The sequence below is a fragment of the Xenopus tropicalis genome, chromosome 5 (assembly GCF_000004195.4).
Source record: "Xenopus tropicalis strain Nigerian chromosome 5, UCB_Xtro_10.0, whole genome shotgun sequence".
NCBI classification, from domain to species: Eukaryota; Metazoa; Chordata; class Amphibia; order Anura; family Pipidae; genus Xenopus; species Xenopus tropicalis.
In genome coordinates, this window is record NC_030681.2 from 146,205,620 (window position 1) to 146,223,184 (window position 17,565).

Genomic DNA, 17,565 nt, shown 5'->3' on the forward strand with positions numbered 1-17,565 from the left:
TACAAATAGGTTTGGAGGGTCCTGCTCAAAAGAGCTTACAATCTAAAGGTCATGGAACTCAGTGGTTATTTATAATATATTTATATATTTAAATAGGGGGTACATTATTCCCTACATTAGTATAATGTACAGTATGTAGCCATGACCATACCTTCCAGCATACAAAAGCACAAAAAAGACCCTGTTTGGCAGTGTACTCTCTCCTGTCTCTGTATGCCTTAATGTGTTGCATGGAAAACCAGTCCAGCCATTTCTTTTCCATTTACTCTTTAACATTGCTAATCACCCATTTCTCACACCGCCTGGCTAATGCTACTGGAGCGCAATGCCTTTGTCAGTGCTAAAGAGACACCCAGTGAGCCAGGGAGCATTAGTGCACGTGTCTGTCTGTACCCCCCTCCCCACCCTGCTAGCCACCCAGTGGGCTCCTCTGGGATTGCATAGTTTCTTACAGCACTCTGGCCAGTCAGTGAAAAGGAAATGGAAGTGTTTTCCACCATTAAATAAATCAATGAAATATTGATATATTGAGATCTCATAACTAGTCGGCAATCCAGTTAGCACTGACTGTGGATCAAAGTTACAATGCCTCTTCCAAGCCATGTTGCAGTGCTAACTGGAAAACAGACAATTCAGTTATTAGGACTGACTTTAAAAATGGGGTAGAGAGGTTATTAGAAGAAGACCTTTGGCTAGAAAATGGGCTTGGTTAAATGAAAAATGATAATACTGTTGTATTAAAGGAGAAGGAAAGTCATTTTGGCATTTTACTGCCAATTGATTTGCCACATTAGTGCCACCTACAACGCTATATTTATTCTGCAGAGTAAAGAGCCCTAGAAGCTCCCTTTGTTTGTTAAGATAGCAGCTGCCATTTTAGCTTGGTCTCAGTAGCTTCCGTGCTGCAGCTCTAGCTGCTGGTAGCTCAGATTACAGCACAATTGGGAGGGGGAGAGAGTTGAGATGGGGAGGAGGGTAAGGTTGGGGGAGAGAGGAGCAAACTGAGCAGACTCGTGCCATGCCCTGAAGGATTTTCTGAGAGCAGAAAGACTGATACAAAAGATCATGTATACAGAATAAAAGAAAAGAAATGTGGTGTTTCTTTTGATAGAGGAAACACAGAAACACATCTGCACAAAGCACAATATAGTCCAATAAAGCAACTACACAATATCATGAGGTTAGGGAGGTGTTATGGTTGTTCTCCTTATTCTATTTCTCCTCTCTCTGCAGCTTTATGTCATTTTTTCCCAACCTTGTAAAATGTTTTTAAACACAATTCAAGCCTCCAACATTTTAAAGAAAAATACACGTCCCTGTGTTGTTTGTCTCCCGTCTTTTGCAGCCGGCGACACAATGAGAAAGAGGGAGAGAAGAAAGCATTTAGAGGCTTTGTTAGTATCTGACTCAGTGGCTAATTTGCCATCTCTCGCTGCCTGGCTCTTTTTTCTCTCTGTATGGGTTCTGTGCATCGTCCCCTCCTGGTCTATCCATTTAACTAGCCCTTCCTGACTATATCCATGGTTGGCCTGGACAATGACTTGCCATTAGCCGCAGAATGTATGTACAAGACTGGGTAGGGTCATTAGCAGTCCTACCGCTCTCCAGCTGTTTCTGAACAGCATCTCTGGTTGGCTGAGCTTGGGCCCACGCTGTGATTGGCAGTTCTCCCAGGGCTGGGGGGAACCATAGGGCACAGGCTGTTAATGATCCGCTGCATGGACTCAAGAGCGTGTAACAGAAGGCAGCAACTTGGATTTTAGTTCTGAGACCAATTATTTTACAAAAAAATTTGGGCTATGGCAGAAAAGCTCCATTTCCAGCAGTCAAGTGGGAAGCGGCAGCGAGAGATTCAGGAGCCACTCGTCTGGCTGAAAACTAGAGCAGAGAATACGTCCCATGTGCCATCAGACCGAGATTTCCTATTATCAAGTGCCATTGTTAAAAAAAAAACTTAATTTATAGCCACAAGTGCAGTGTGCAAAGTACACACATTATTACTTTCAGCAAAGTTAATGTAGCTTTAAGAGAACCTGGAAAGGATTTTGAGACCCCATCTGCCAATGGTAGACAGACTGTGAATCTTATAGTGTGCAGGATAGAGGTTGGCAGGTTTCATATGCCCTGTGAAACACAGTTTTATTGGTATTTATGCCAGAACGATGACTTTTGTTTAATTTCCCCCTTGGATTGTAATGGGAACAATGCCACTGATGTTGTGCATAGATGGCAAGGGCAGGATGGGAAAGATACAGAAATGTAATTTTGTCCTCCGGTTCTATAACCTCTCTGCCCCTTTCTTCCACGTGATCCGGGAATTGGGCGCATTTAATGGTATCTGCTGATACGGAGCATTATGAAGTGTTACTGACCTGCAGATTCAATGATAAGTCATATCTGCAACTGCCAGGAACTGCCGTGGGTGCCACTGCAACGTCCTATGTGAACATTGTTATAAATATTTCATAGACAGAAGATACAAAAATCAAACACATTAGAGGAAAAGGGATGCTTCTTTGAAATTCTGCCGAAATGTTAGCCTCAAGACCTGGGGCAGTAAAACTCTGTCAAAGAGCCAAATCAAAACAATGACAAATAATACAATTGCATGACATTTTTTGTTAGCGTTAAGATGGGATATATTGATGATATATAGAGGAGCAGAGGGAATATAAATACTACAGGTATGGGACCCGTTATCCAAAATGCTCGGGACCAAGGGTATTCTGCATAAGGGGTCTTTCTGTAATTTGGATCTCAATATCTTAAGTCAATAAAACATAAATGAAACCCAATAGGATTATTTTGCTTTCAATAAGGATTAATTATATCTTAGTTGGGATCAAATACAGGTATTGTTTTATTATTACAGAGAAAAGGGAATAATTTAACCATTAAATAAACACAATAGGGCTGTTCTGCCCCAATAAGGGGTAATTATATCTTAGTTGGGATCAAGTACAGGTACTGTTTTATTATTACAGAGAAAAGGGAATAATTTAACCATGAAATAAACCCAATAGGCCTGTTCTGCCCCCAATAAGGGGTAATTATATCTTAGCTGGGATCAAGTACAGGTACTGTTTTATTATTACAGAGAAAAGGGAATCATTTAACCATTAAATAAACCCAATAGGGCTGTTCTACCCCCAATAAGGGGTAATTATATCTTAGCTGGGATCAAGTACAGGTACTGTTTTATTATTACAGAGAAAAGGGAATCATTTAACCATTAAATAAACCCAATAGGACTGTTCTGCCCCCAACAAAGGGTAATTATATCTTAGTTGGGATCAAGTACAGGTACTGTTTTATTATTACAGAGAAAAGGGAATCATTTAACATGAAATAAACCCAATAGGACTGTTCTGCCCCAATAAGGGGTAATTATATCTTAGTTGGGATCAAGTACAGGTACTGTTTTATTATTACAGAGAAAAGGGAATCATTTAACCATTAAATAAACCCAATAGGGCTGTTCTGCCCCCAAAAAGGGGTAATTATATCTTAGTTGGGATCAAGTACAAGGTACTGTTTTATTATTACAGAGAAAAAGGAAATCATTTTTAAAAATTAGAATTACTTGCTTATAATGAAGTCTATGGGAGATGGCCTTTCCATTATTCTTAACTTTCTGGATAACAGGTTTCAAGAAAGCAGATCCCATACCTGTATATCTACTGAGCAGGTCTTACAAATTCTGTTGGGTGAAGGTCCCATTGGCCCTTTGTTATGGTCTGCTGCTGATGTGGATAAGGGGTTATGACCCTTTGTTGGGTTATGACCCTTTATTTAATAATAAATGTACTCAGATTATACCCAACTTTTCTGGCTATACAGCTCACTCTATTTTGCTTTGTGGCTGTCTGTAATTAAAATATAGTTGTATGTGTATAGTTTAATTTGTTTATTATTTTGCTCTGTTGGATGAGTATTGATTTCTCTTCTCCCACCCAAGCCCAATCACACTTTTCCTGCTATTCCCCCTAAATGTATAATAGATTACAACATCAATTCTGCTTTAATGTCTCTGTGCGTTGAATGATTAATAGATATCCCTCCATCTATATCCTTGGCTTCCCTGCTTCACTCTTGTCAAGATATTGTCCTAATCCTGTGCTTCACTTTATGGCAGTATCTTTAATGCGATGATGTTAATGCCATAAATGTTATTGTCAGGCAGGCAGCATTTGGTATAACCCAGAGAAACAGCACAGTGTTCTGATATAAAGAAGCCGCTTTATTAGATACCAGTTCCGCAGCAATGAAACTAACAGTATCTATAATGTGTAATGTAACACCCAATGGGAAATCACAGAAGCGTAGGAAGTGTAAATGAGATAAGAATGTACTCTGGCGCACAAGGATAATTCCATTCCCTCCTTTTATACATGAAATACCCCAGGGGTTGCCTTCCTCTGATTTGCTGGGCCCTCAGAGTGCAAACACTATATTCCTGCTAATTAAATATCTGTATATATAATGTATAATAGCACGGTGAGGCTCGAGGCACATATTGTATTTGGCACATAGGCTGTACTATGTCCTTAGCATGATTTCTTAAATGGATAGATACAATTTAATTGGCCATTTAAAATGTATCATTTTAATTAATAAATGCGCAACCCTATACATTGCTCACCCTGGAGAACATTATAGTACAAGGTCCCTTATACAGTTTTATGCCGAAAGCATGAAGCATGTGAATTCCTTCTGGTTTAAGAAAGCTGCCATGTCTTGCATCATGGAGGGCTCTTTGGATCCTTTTAGCCCTTCTCACCCTAATCCTGATGGTTTTGCCCCACCTGCAGAGAAACATCTATCACTACCCATGCTGCCTACCATTGACTTGAATAGCAACTGCCTACCACAGGCCAAGCAGCAGGGTAGGGCTGGAGGGTGTGGGGCCCACCCAGGCTACTGCCCCAGGGGCCCCCACACCCCCCAAGGGGCCCACCTTCCAAATCCTTTACTAAGGATTCAGGGTTTGTCCAAATCCGAAAATAGTGGATTCGGTCAGGGTCGGACTGGGGGGTGCAGGGCCCACCGGGGCTGCTGCCCAAGGGGCCTCGCACCCCCCCAAGGTACCTCCTCTGGCCGCGTCCCCCACAGGGGCCCCCGGCACGCACCCCTAACCCCCCCCCTGCAGAGGCCCCTGTCCGACGTCCTCCCCTGAACACGTGAAAAGCGTCAAGGGACAAGCGACATCGGAGGCCAGAGGAAGCAACAATAGGGTTGGGTCTGGGCCTGTGTCAGTCTGCGCCAGTACGACCCTGGATTCAGTGCATTAATTAATAAGCAAAGCAGAGCATTATGGGTATAGCCACAGGGGTTGCAAATTCCACAAGCCTTGGGTTACACTATAGGAACAAATAAATATTTGTTTCTAGGGAATAAAAGGGGAAAAAAGGAGCTAACATGTAAGCAGTTGAATTAAGAATGTATTTTAATGTAAACTATGCTTTGGTCACTGGATAATAAGGTTGGCCTGTAGGGGGAAAGTCCTTTGCAAGGGCCTATATAGGGCAGTGCCAGCTCAGGTGTCCACCAGGAATCGGTATTGGGGGTAGAGCCCCAGAGGCGACTGTATGCCACATAGGGAAGTGAGTTTGCAGGAACTTTTACCCCCCTGATAGTTATTATAGGTAGATCACGCCCTGAAAAGTCATTCATTCGAACATAAAAAGGCAAAGTAAAGCAGAAGGCTATTTCTAACATATTATTGTGTCAAACTAGAGGCGGTGTGGAGGCCATACTTAGCTGTGGTGGCACCTGGTGCAAAACAAACTTTGGGGGGGCCTTATTCATATAAAGTTGGGATACTCAACCAATGAGCTTTTGCACTTAATAAATATTGAGCAAATATCATTAAAATTTCAAGTGAACCATAAGTCAGATATTGGGAGTTCTAGAGCAAAAGAAAATTAGATTCATGTAAAAAATTCAAAAATTGATAAATAACCCCAATAGTGTTTAGATAGTGTATAAATAGGTCTATATGTGCACTGGGGGTAATTTAGAAGGGTTGAACTTTATGAACTCTTTTCTTCAAACCAAATAAACTACCGGTATGTAACCAAGTAACAATCTGTAATGAGGCATATATGTAGCTAGTGTACATAATAAAAACTGAAGATTCTGAAAATATATAGAGGTGAAAGAAAAAAGTAGGTCAGAACTTCAGCTCAATACTCCTATTTATTGTATCTCCCATAACTGGTGCTTTTACAATGTACAGACATTAAGGCCCATTAAGGCCAGCGTTTACCTAGGGCCACAACATCTGGTTGGTGAATCTATTGTCAGTGCTGGAAACAATAGCCCCCTGTGCCAGAGTTACCTGCCTCTCTCCATTGTGGGTGGGTTTGTTGTATCTCAGGCTGAACAGCCACCGGTGGGGGCTTTACTGTGGGACGCTGAGAGCACACCAAGGGCAGATTAGAATTTAAATCAGCGACCTTTGGTGCCCCAGCCAAACAGCACTATAATTAACTTCATCATCTGGGACTGTAGGTCCTTCAAGACCTGAAGGTTAAAGAGCCAATGGGTCAAAGGTTTTACTGTGATTTTCATTTTCAGAAAAGTATTGTGTTTTCATATAATGCCATAGGAAGGAAGGGGAAATGCTGAGAAGCTGCAGTATAAGAAATGGCAGATTGGTGTGCAGAAGGGACAGTTCCCAGAAGACTCCAGCATTCTCACACTATGCCCCCTATGTAATAAAAGGTACTAAGTCTGACAAGGTGCAGTAACACATAGCAACCAATAAGATGTTTGATTTTAAACATGTGACCAGTAAACGGTACCTGCTGATTGGTTGCTATGGTTTGCTGCACCTGGGCAAATGTAGCTCCTCTAATTATATAACCCATATATGCTATGGGCAGCGACCAGTAAATGCTACCTGCTGATTGGTTGCTATAGGTTACTGCACCTAGAGCCTTTTATTATATCACTCCCTATGACTGTACGAAACAAGCACATTTTATCTTGTGTGGTATGGGATGTATTTCCCACCTGGAGCCTCACTCTATAATAAAAAACATTTTATCTGGAGGCCAAACATATATCGCTTGCTGGAATCTCATTTGCTTGGTGTCTCCATACATGTTGCATTTCAGATTGCCCATTAACCCCTTCACTTCTGTGGTGGACCATTCCATTTTTGAGGCTCTTAAGGCCTGAACCATGTGTGTTTATATAGCAGGTGTTACTCACAGGGTCACACTGGGCCGGTGGGACACCAGGAAAAAAACAGGTGGGCCAACCCAAGCCCACTCCCCTGCCTGGGCCACCATAGCTCCTCCCCCCTTCCCAGCGGCCAAGCCCTCTCCCCCTATCCCTGCTTGAGCCCGCGCCCCAGGATATAAAAGGGATCTGGCATGAAGGGGGTGGGGAGGACGATGGGAGGAGGGCCCTGAGGTCGAAGCGCCAGTGGGCCCCTACACTTTAGTCTGACCCTGGTTACTCATGCCAACAGTCCCAGTTGTATCCTTTCCAGAAATACACATGCATACTGGATTAACCAGTTTCAGTGGACACAACAATTGAGTGTTGCCCTCATAATCCTTATGGGGAGTTAAACATTAAGCCCAGTAGGAGTAATAACATGATATGGCAAGTGCTGAAAAAGGGCATATGTCCCCTCATTTAGACTTCTTATGGAGATGCACACAAGTTGGGGAAACAGTGGGAAACTCATCGCACAAATCCTTATATATAATTATACTTATTATAGCTGGCCCGAGGGTGAGCACTGGAAATGGGGCATCACTAGGATGTCTGACAGTACTTCTCAATCCTTGGCGATCTTTACTTTTCATATGTAGATTATTCCGCGGTCTAAAGCAAAAGCATCCAACTTCTTCTAGGTAATGGCCCAATTATCCACCATACCAAGTGTCTGAAAGCAACATTCAAGTATGATGAGAAAGACGTTGTAGAATCTCTAAGCAGGGCCTAATATCTGTTGAAGGGTAACATCCATCTGGCAGTCCAGAACAACAACAAACCCGTGACGCAGCATGCAAGGTATAGTGGGAACTGGAGCCTTGGCTGTAGGACATTTGGCTTCTGCTGCATTGTTCCAATCATTAGCTCCATCTGTGACTGCAGAGGTGAGCAAGGGACTATCAGATTCTGTGTTCATTGTAAATTATATTGCCAAAAATGTACATTTATTTATTTATTTTGGGGTTTACAACCATTTTGATCCATGTGTACTACAAACTCTGCACATTTCCATGCACTCAGATAAAAAACCTATTATAACACATTTTAATCTTGATGAAGGCACTGGCTCATAGCCATTCATTGCTGCTATAGGCTGAGTGTCACACTTGCCTTAATCTTATGGCACATTTTTAATCCCAAATCATTAGGTTCTCAGAAGAGGATAGCTATAGGATGCCCCTGGGCTCTCCAACCTGGGCACTTTATTACAAAGGACATTTTGCTTTGTTGGTGGGTAGGACGCCAGCACTAGGGTAGGATACGCTACACTTCTTCCCTTAGCTGAGTGGTGCTATCCCCAGGCTCATCTCACTGGCACGTCTCAGCAATGCCTGCAGCTGCCAGTTCCAAAGCAGGGCTTGCATGATAAGTCTTGTTCTTTCCGCGTTGTGCTGAGCAAGGGCTTTTGGAGAATAATGTATTCTGTGATTAAAACTGACGGTATCTGAGCATAACCCCGAATAAACCAGCTATGAGATTCCATATCATCGTCTCTAGGATTACACATTTGTGCTTCAAATCCCCTTTCTGCTGCCATTGTCACAATGGCGGAAATCTCCCGTTCCCAATTAATCATTTGAGAAACAGCTTTCCTACTAACGGTCCTCATTCTCTATGTGACAACAGTAAGTAATTGTGTTTGTATTGTAACATAGAGACTTGGAGACCTAGTAGCTGAGGTGGAAAAATATACTCAAGGCAGCCGGTTATTATCCAATTTATTAGTAAGCGCTGGATTCATTTCACACCCCAATAGGGCAGTAAGATTTCAGCTAGATCAATAATCATGGCGCCTCTACCCTTTAGTAGATATGGTGCAAACTCATTGTACCCACACTCAACCTCTTGCACATCTATATGTGCAAGAGGACCTCGACCCAGGGAAAATCGAATCTGCCTGATTGACATCTGTCCAATTTTTGTCCAGATATGTCCCTATCCCATTCCCATCAGTCCCTGCCCCAGTGGGGCTTACAATCTAAGGTCCCTATCATATTCCCATCAGTCCCTGCCCCAGTGGAGCTTACAATCTAAGGTCCCTATCATATTCCCATCAGTCCCTGCCCCAGTGGAGCTTACAATCTAAGGTCCCTATCATATTCCCATCAGTCCCTGCCCCAGTGGAGCTTACAATCTAAGGTCCCTATCACATTCCCATCAGTCCCTGCCCCAGTGGAGCTTACAATCTAAGGTCCATATCATATTCCCATCAGTCCCTGCCCCAGTGGAGCTTACAATCTAAGGTCCCTATCGCATTCCCATCAGCCCCTGCCCCAGTGAGCTTACAATCTAAGGTCCCTATCATATTCCCATCAGCCCCTGCCCCAGTGGAGCTTACAATCTAAGGTCCCTATCATATTCCCATCAGCCCCTGCCCCAGTGGAGCTTACAATCTAAGGTCCCTATCACATTCCCATCAGTCCCTGTCCCAGTGGATTTTATAATCTAAGGTCCCTATCCCATTCCCATCAGTCCCTTCCCCAGTGGAGCTTACAATCTAAGGTCCCTATCCCATTCCCATCAGTCCCTGCCCCAGTGGGGCTTACAATCTAAGGTCCCTATCATATTCCCATCAGTCCCTGCCCCAGTGGAGCTTACAATCTAAGGTCCCTATCCCATTCCCATCAGTCCCTGCCCCAGTGGGGCTTACAATCTAAGGTCCCTATCACATTCCCATCAGTCCCTGCCCCAGTGGAGCTTACAATCTAAGGTCCCTATCATATTCCCATCAGTCCCTGCCCCAGTGGATCTTACAATCTAAGGTCCCTATCACATTCCCATCAGTCCCTGCCCCAGTGGAGCTTACAATCTAAGGTCCCTATCATATTCCCATCAGTCCCTGCCCCAGTGGAGCTTACAATCTAAGGTCCCTATCCCATTCCCATCAGCCCCTGCCCCAGTGAGCTTACAATCTAAGGTTCCTATCACATTCCCATCAGTCCCTGCCCCAGTGAGCTTACAATCTAAGGTCCCTATCACATTCCCATCAGTCCCTGCCCCAGTGGAGCTTACAATCTAAGGTTCCTATCACATTCCCATCAGTACCTGCCCCAGTGAGCTTACAATCTAAGGTCCCTTTCACATTCCCATCAGTCCCTGCCCCAGTGAGCTTACAATCTAAGGTCCCTATCACATTCCCATCAGTACCTGCCCCAGTGGAGCTTACAATCTAAGGTTCCTATCACATTCCCATCAGTACCTGCCCCAGTGAGCTTACAATCTAAGGTCCCTATCATATTCCCATCAGTACCTGCCCCAGTGGAGCTTACAATCTAAGGTCCCTTTCACATTCCCATCAGCCCCTGCCCCAGTGGAGCTTACAATCTAAGGTCCCTATCACATTCCCATCAGTCCCTGCCCCAGGGGGCTTACAATGTAAGGTGCTTATCACATTCACACACACTAGGGGCAGTTTTACCAGTAGCCAATAAACCTGCCTGTATGTTTTTAAAGTGTGGAAGGAGACTAGATTGCCCAGAGGAAACCAACATGGGCACAGGCATTAGATACAAAGTCTTTCAGACAGTAACCTGGTTGGAATCAAACTCAGGACCCTACAAAGTGCTTGTTGTAAGGAAAATTATCTTTTTACTGCACAGACTACCTATATCATGGTTTGTGCTTACTAAAGTATGGTATATAGGTATACAGATTTACCCACCCCCACTGGCTGCAACCATGCTATTTGCCATCAGCATATAGTAAATTGCTGACTCATGCTGGATCAGCCAATTAGAGCAAGGAATAACTGTCGGATGAATGTGTTGGTTGCTGCTGATAGAAAAGTTAGGTTGAGCTCACAAATAAATCATTAAATATAACATAACTGTAAAAGTAATAACTTTTTTTAAAACAGATTGATTAAATGTATAGTATAGAGAATGTTCCCCTTTAACTGAGCTAATTGAAATCTAGATTGATAGAAAAACAGTTCTGTTGAACAAGTGTAAATGTTTTAGCAGCTACAGCTTTAAGACATGATGCTCCATGTTACGGGGCCATGTTGGGACCCCTTGTCCTAAGAATTCTGAATAGCTGTATAAGGATATTTGCTGACCCCCACAGATATATATATATGTACCATACACAGATTCCAGTGCAGAATATAGAGCGCTGCCCACGGCCCAGTCCATGTTAGACGCCTCTCCTTGTCCTTACAATACTGTCATGCTGGAAATCAATACCTATTAGCATCCATCCCTTAGGGAGAGACGATTCATTGCTTATATATTTCATAGTCAGTATCTAACTCACAGTGGAATATTACGGTTCTCTTATTTGGGTCAACCTGCTCGCCGGCATCCACATCACATTTACTTTTTATATTTTTTATCTCCTGTAAGGTTGATGGTGTCTGCGCTTTATATAACCTAATCTAACCTTAGTTTTCTTTAAAGAAAGTGGCTAGAAATGCCATACAGTGTATTTTATATACTGAACTCATTGCACAATCCTAAAGTTTTAGCCTCTCTGTAGAAGTAATGATCTGGGCCTTGCCCCAGGAGCTCCCCATCTTGCATTCTGTTAGAAGTGTCAGTGGCACTGCACATGCTCAGTGAGCTCTGGGAAGCTATTGAACAGTTACGTTTAGGGGTTGTTGCAAATTATCAAAAGAAAATGATGGTCACTTGCCATATAAACTGTTGCCACAGAGCTGATTATTAAATTTTGATGCAGAATGGGCTGGTTTCATATATATTCTATATATACAGGATAGTGTGACATTTATATTCTATATATACAGGATAGTGTGACATTTATATTCTATATATACAGTATAGTGTGATTTATATTCTATATATACAGTATAGTGTGACATTTATACTCTATATATACAGGATAGTGAGACATTTATATTCTCTATATACAGTATAGTGTGACATTTATATTCTATATATACAGGATAGTGTGCCATTTATATTCTATATATACAGTATAGTATGACATTTATACTCTATATATACAGGATAGTGAGACATTTATACTCTATATATACAGGATAGTGTGACATTTATATTCTATATATACAGGATAGTGAGACATTTATATTCTATATATACAGGATAGTGTGACATTTATACTCTATATATACAGGATAGTGAGACATTTATATTCTATATATACAGGATAGTGTGCCATTTATATTCTATATATACAGTATAGTGTGACATTTATATTCTATATATACAGGATAGTGAGACATTTATATTCTATATATACAGGATAGTGGGACATTTATACTCTATATATACAGTATAGTGTGACATTTATATTCTATATATACAGTATAGTGTGACATTTATATTCTATATATACAGGATAGTGAGACATTTATATTCTATATATACAGGATAGTGGGACATTTATATTCTATATATACAGGATAGTGTGACATTTATATTCTATATATACAGTATATAGTGTGAGTGGGCCCCTAAGCTCAGGTAAGTGCCAGCAGCACAGAGTATGGGCAGGGAATCAATAGAAAAGAAGATGGGGGCTACTGGGGCATATTTGGGGGCACAGATCGCCCCTGCTAAAGGGCTGTGGGTGCCTTGGGCTGGTACAGAAGCACAAAACATAATGTACAACATTTCTGCCCTACTTCTTTAGTTAGGCTTTACTTCTTTAAGAAATACAAATAGATGCATTCTTAGAGCAAAATGTATGCTAAAGGTCTTGTAACCTATAGCAACCAGTTAGTTGCTTGCTTACAAACAGCAGAAGGTACATTCTAACCCAAGATTGGTTGTGATGAGTTACTGTGGCCACAAACGGGAGAAAATGTAAGTACCTTTGTGCAATGACTGTGTCCACCTTAAATTGCACTTTATTAATTAAACCTCATATCTACATTCCAAACTTTCCAATTCCAATGTTCTCATTGGCTGCAGCTTGTTCCTAGCCCTGCCCATTTCAACACTACAGACATAAAGACAAAAAGGGAATGAGAATGTAACCATAAAAACCATTAAAAAGTAATCATACCGTAACCATTAAAAAGTAATTATTTACAATTATTCAAAGGGGTTTTCATTCAAATAGACAGAATTGACCCAAAAGCTATTTTATAGCTCTGGGTGACATTGCTGGGGTCCTTGTAAAAGGGACAGGACACGGTTAACCCAGCAATATCAATAACACAAATATGAAACATTGTTTAAATAGGATAGCAAGCAAGAATGGGGCAATACACTAAAAATATATTCACTGTTATAAACGTCAAAACACAGTTCAAATAAACTAAATGTCCCAGAATCCTAGGCTGGCAGCTATATGTATTTATAGATTGCCTTCCCCCATTTGTTTGTGTCTCCTCCTCCTTATAGAGTGTAACCTCTTCTGGACAGGGTCTGTATACAGAATATTACATGGCTTATGTCATTTCTAATTTTTATAGCCTGTACCTGCTTATGCGTTGTTAAGCCCTGTGTACACTTGTGGTGTAATTTATATAAATACATTAAAATACAACATTGACCCGTCAAGGGCAAAGCCATGATGTTTGGTCCTAAAGACTAGTGACACGCGGGGACACACGCTTCTCCTTGTGACTCATTGGTGACTCAGAGACTGATGCTCGGCTTCATTTAGAGGCACTGTTAAAGAAATACGGGGGAATTATATAGGAACCAATGGGGGGCAACTGAAGGTGACTGGGGGGGGGCTGACGCCATGTTTTAATTAGGAAAAACAAAGTAGGCAACATCTTTTTCTAATATCCTTGCATCTTAGAGTGGGGGTACATTAGCATTCTTTGCATAAGAATAATGTACCCCCTATTGTAATGTATAGGATTAGATGTCACCGAGGGGTTCCATGACAATATAATTTGCAGATTGCGGTTAGGACGTGAGGATGTGGGTATGGGGGCAGCTATTGTTATTGCTTTTTTTAATTTTTTTTCCCCTCTGCCTGCCTTCTGGTGATGTCAGGGGCGTAACTACAAAGAAATCAGACCCTGTGGTTGCAGGGAGGCCGAGGCGTGTAGGGGCCCAGAGATGCCCTAAATTATGAGCAAATTCAGTGTATCCTGGTAGAATAGGTCTACTTACAATGTTTTGGGGCGCTAAACTAAATTTGCTGTGGGGCCCCAGTAACCTCTCGTTACGCCACTGGATGAGGCCACTTGCATTTTCATAAAATAGTGATAAATAGAATTGTTCACCAGGTTTTGCCACAAAAAAACACCCACAGACTCCAGTGACAGCAAAAAAAACATCACACAGCTTAAAGAAACGCCCATTGACATCAACGAGTTTTGCTAATTTTTGCAGTTTCAGGATATTTTCAGTGAAGACAAAAGGGCAGATTTGCTCATCACTATGGGTAGCAGGTCCAAATGGGTCAAAATGTAGGTTATGGGTCTGGGTACAGGTATCAGGTATTTAGAAACTGGAGCCGCGTGGAAGGTGTAACCTGAGTGCTTTTATACAGGTAATGGGGCTCCAAGGCCAATTCTAATGAAACCTGGCTTCTAGCGATGTGCGGGCCTGCCTGAAACCCACGTGTTTACCTGTGGGTTGAGTGGGTTAGGGGCAGCACTTGAACAATATTGGGGTGTCGTGGGCAGGTTCAGGGTGAGCTCTTCTTCCGTCTATGCCTGCCCCGCCCCATTTGTGACATCAGAGATGGGTGGGGAAGGTGCGGATCTGTAAATAGTGGTCCATTGCTTTGTTGGGAGTGGATAGGTTAGGGTCGCGCGTGGGTCTGTAAATAGTGGTCCATTAATGGGTTTGGGTTGGGAGCAGATGGGTTTGGCTCTCCAGCTGTTATGGAACTACCAGTCCCACAATGCATTGCAGGAGTCTGACAGCCACAGTCATGGTTAATTAAGGAAAATGCTTGCTGGGATTTATAGTTTTATCACAGCTGGAGAGCCAAGGTTCCCTACCCCTGGGTTAGGGTTAGGTTTGGGTCTGTAAATAGTGGTCCATTACTGGGTCGGGTTGGGAGTGGATGGGTTAGGGTTGGTTGTGGGTCTGTAAATAGTGGTCCATTACTGGGTTGGGAGCGGATGGGTTAGGATTGGGTGCGGGTCTGTAAATAGTGGTCCATTACTGGGTCAGGTTGGGAGTGGATGGGTTAGGGTTGGTTGTGGGTCTGTAAATAGTGGTCCATTACTGGGTTGGGAGCGGATGGGTTAGGATTGGGTGCGGGTCTGTAAATAGTGGTCCATTACTGGGTTGGGAGCGGATGGGTTAGGATTGGGTGCGGGTCTGTAAATAGTGGTCCATTACTGGGTCAGGTTGGGAGTGGATGGGTTAGGGTTGGTTGTGGGTCTGTAAATAGTGGTCCATTACTGGGTTGGGAGCGGATGGGTTAGGATTGGGTGCGGGTCTGTAAATAGTGGTCCATTACTGGGTTGGGAGCGGATGGGTTAGGATTGGGTGCGGGTCTGTAAATAGTGGTCCATTACTGGGTCAGGTTGGGAGTGGATGGGTTAGGGTTGGGTGTGGGTCTGTAAATAGTGGTCCATTACTGGGTCAGGTTGGGAGTGGATGGGTTAGGGTTGGGTGTGGGTCTGTAAAGAGTGGTCCATTACTGGGTTGGGAGCGGATGGGTTAGGTTTGGGTGTGGGTCTGTAAATAGTGGTCCATTACTGGGTTGGGAGCGGATGGGTAATGGTTTTTTGTGGGTCTGTAAATAGTGGTCCATTACTGGGTTGGGAGCGGATGGGTAAGGGTTTTTTGTGGGTCTGTAAATAGTGGTCCATTACTGGGTTGGGAGCGGATGGCTTAGGATTGGGTGCGGTTCTGTAAATAGTGGTCCATTACTGGGTCAGGTTGGGAGTGGATGGGTTAGGGTTGGGTGTGGGTCTGTAAATAGTGGTCCATTACTGGGTTGGGAGCGGATGGGTTAGGATTGGGTGCGGGTCTATAAATAGTGGTCCATTACTGGGTCATGTTGGGAGTGGATGGGTTAGGGTTGGGTGTGGGTCTGTAAATAGTGGTCCATTACTGGGTTGGGAGCGGATGGGTTAGGTTTGGGTGTGGGTCTGTAAATAGTGGTCCATTACTGGGTTGGGAGCGGATGGGTAAGGGTTTTTTGTGGGTCTGTAAATAGTGGTCCGTTACTGGGTAGGGAGTGGGTGGATTAGGGGCACACGGGTCTGTAAACAGTGGTCCATTACTGGGTTGGGAGCAGATGGGTTAGGGTTGGGTGCAGGTAAACAAAATGTCGACCCGCACATCACTACTGGTTTCATTTGAAGGGGCCTTTGCATTTTGTTTGTTTTCCTGATCTCCTTAGCAAAAAGGCAGTGATTTGCCGCTGAACCATATATTACTTTTACAGAGCACCGCTCAGGACCAGGACGTAGGGAGTGAGAAGAGAAGCGCTATTCCCTTAGTCTGGCTGCACACAAGCTATATATAACATTATACTGAATTATAAATAAAAGCTGAACAAACAGCAGAAAGGATCATTAATTAAAGTGCTGCTCCACCTACAGTAAGTCACTAGAGACTGCCTTGCATTATGAGACCTGCTGACTGCGCCAATTAATAGCCCACACTGGGTATGTACATGCTGGTCGAGGTAGGCAGGGATTATGGGGGGTTCTGTGCAAGGGTGTGTTAGCCTCTTTGTAACCCTATGGTTGCTTGAAAGTGAACTCTCTACTAGTGTGACTATCACTGGTGTGTAATAGCAATGCAGGGAGCACTCCTATGGATCCATTCTGCTGCATCATAGCCTGTATGGCACGAGCAATGCTATGCCTGTGCCCCAGAAGGTTAGGACAGAGGTACCAATGGGTCAACTTGTGCAGGGAAACTGGGGCCCAGGCAGTTTTAGGGTCTCAGTAAGTTCTTACTATGGAAATTTTGAGTGATATCCCTGCACTGTGCCCCTTCCGATTGTTCATTCCTCCACTGGTCTCTTACAACTATCACTTGTGTGAATGTAGAGCTGTGGGGCGCTGTGCCATTCACTGACTGCATGGAACACATCATAAATAGGAAACTCTATTAGTGACCTTGCATCTATAGAAAGGTCTATCAGTGACCTTAAATCTATAGCAAACTCTATTAGTGACCTATAGGGAGGTCTATAAGTAACCTATGATCTATAAGAAGGTCTGCTAGTGATTTAGCATCCATAGAAAGATAGATAGTGACTCTATAGGTAACTCCATTCGAGAACTATGACCTATAGGAATGTCTGTTAGTAACCTATAATCTATAGGAAGGTCTGCTAGTTACCTCGGGTCTATAGGGAATTTTATTATTAACCTAGCATCTATAGGAAGGTCAACCTAGCATCTATAGGAAGGTCTATTAGTAACCTATGATCTATAGGAAGGTCTATCAGTGACCTTAAATCTATAGG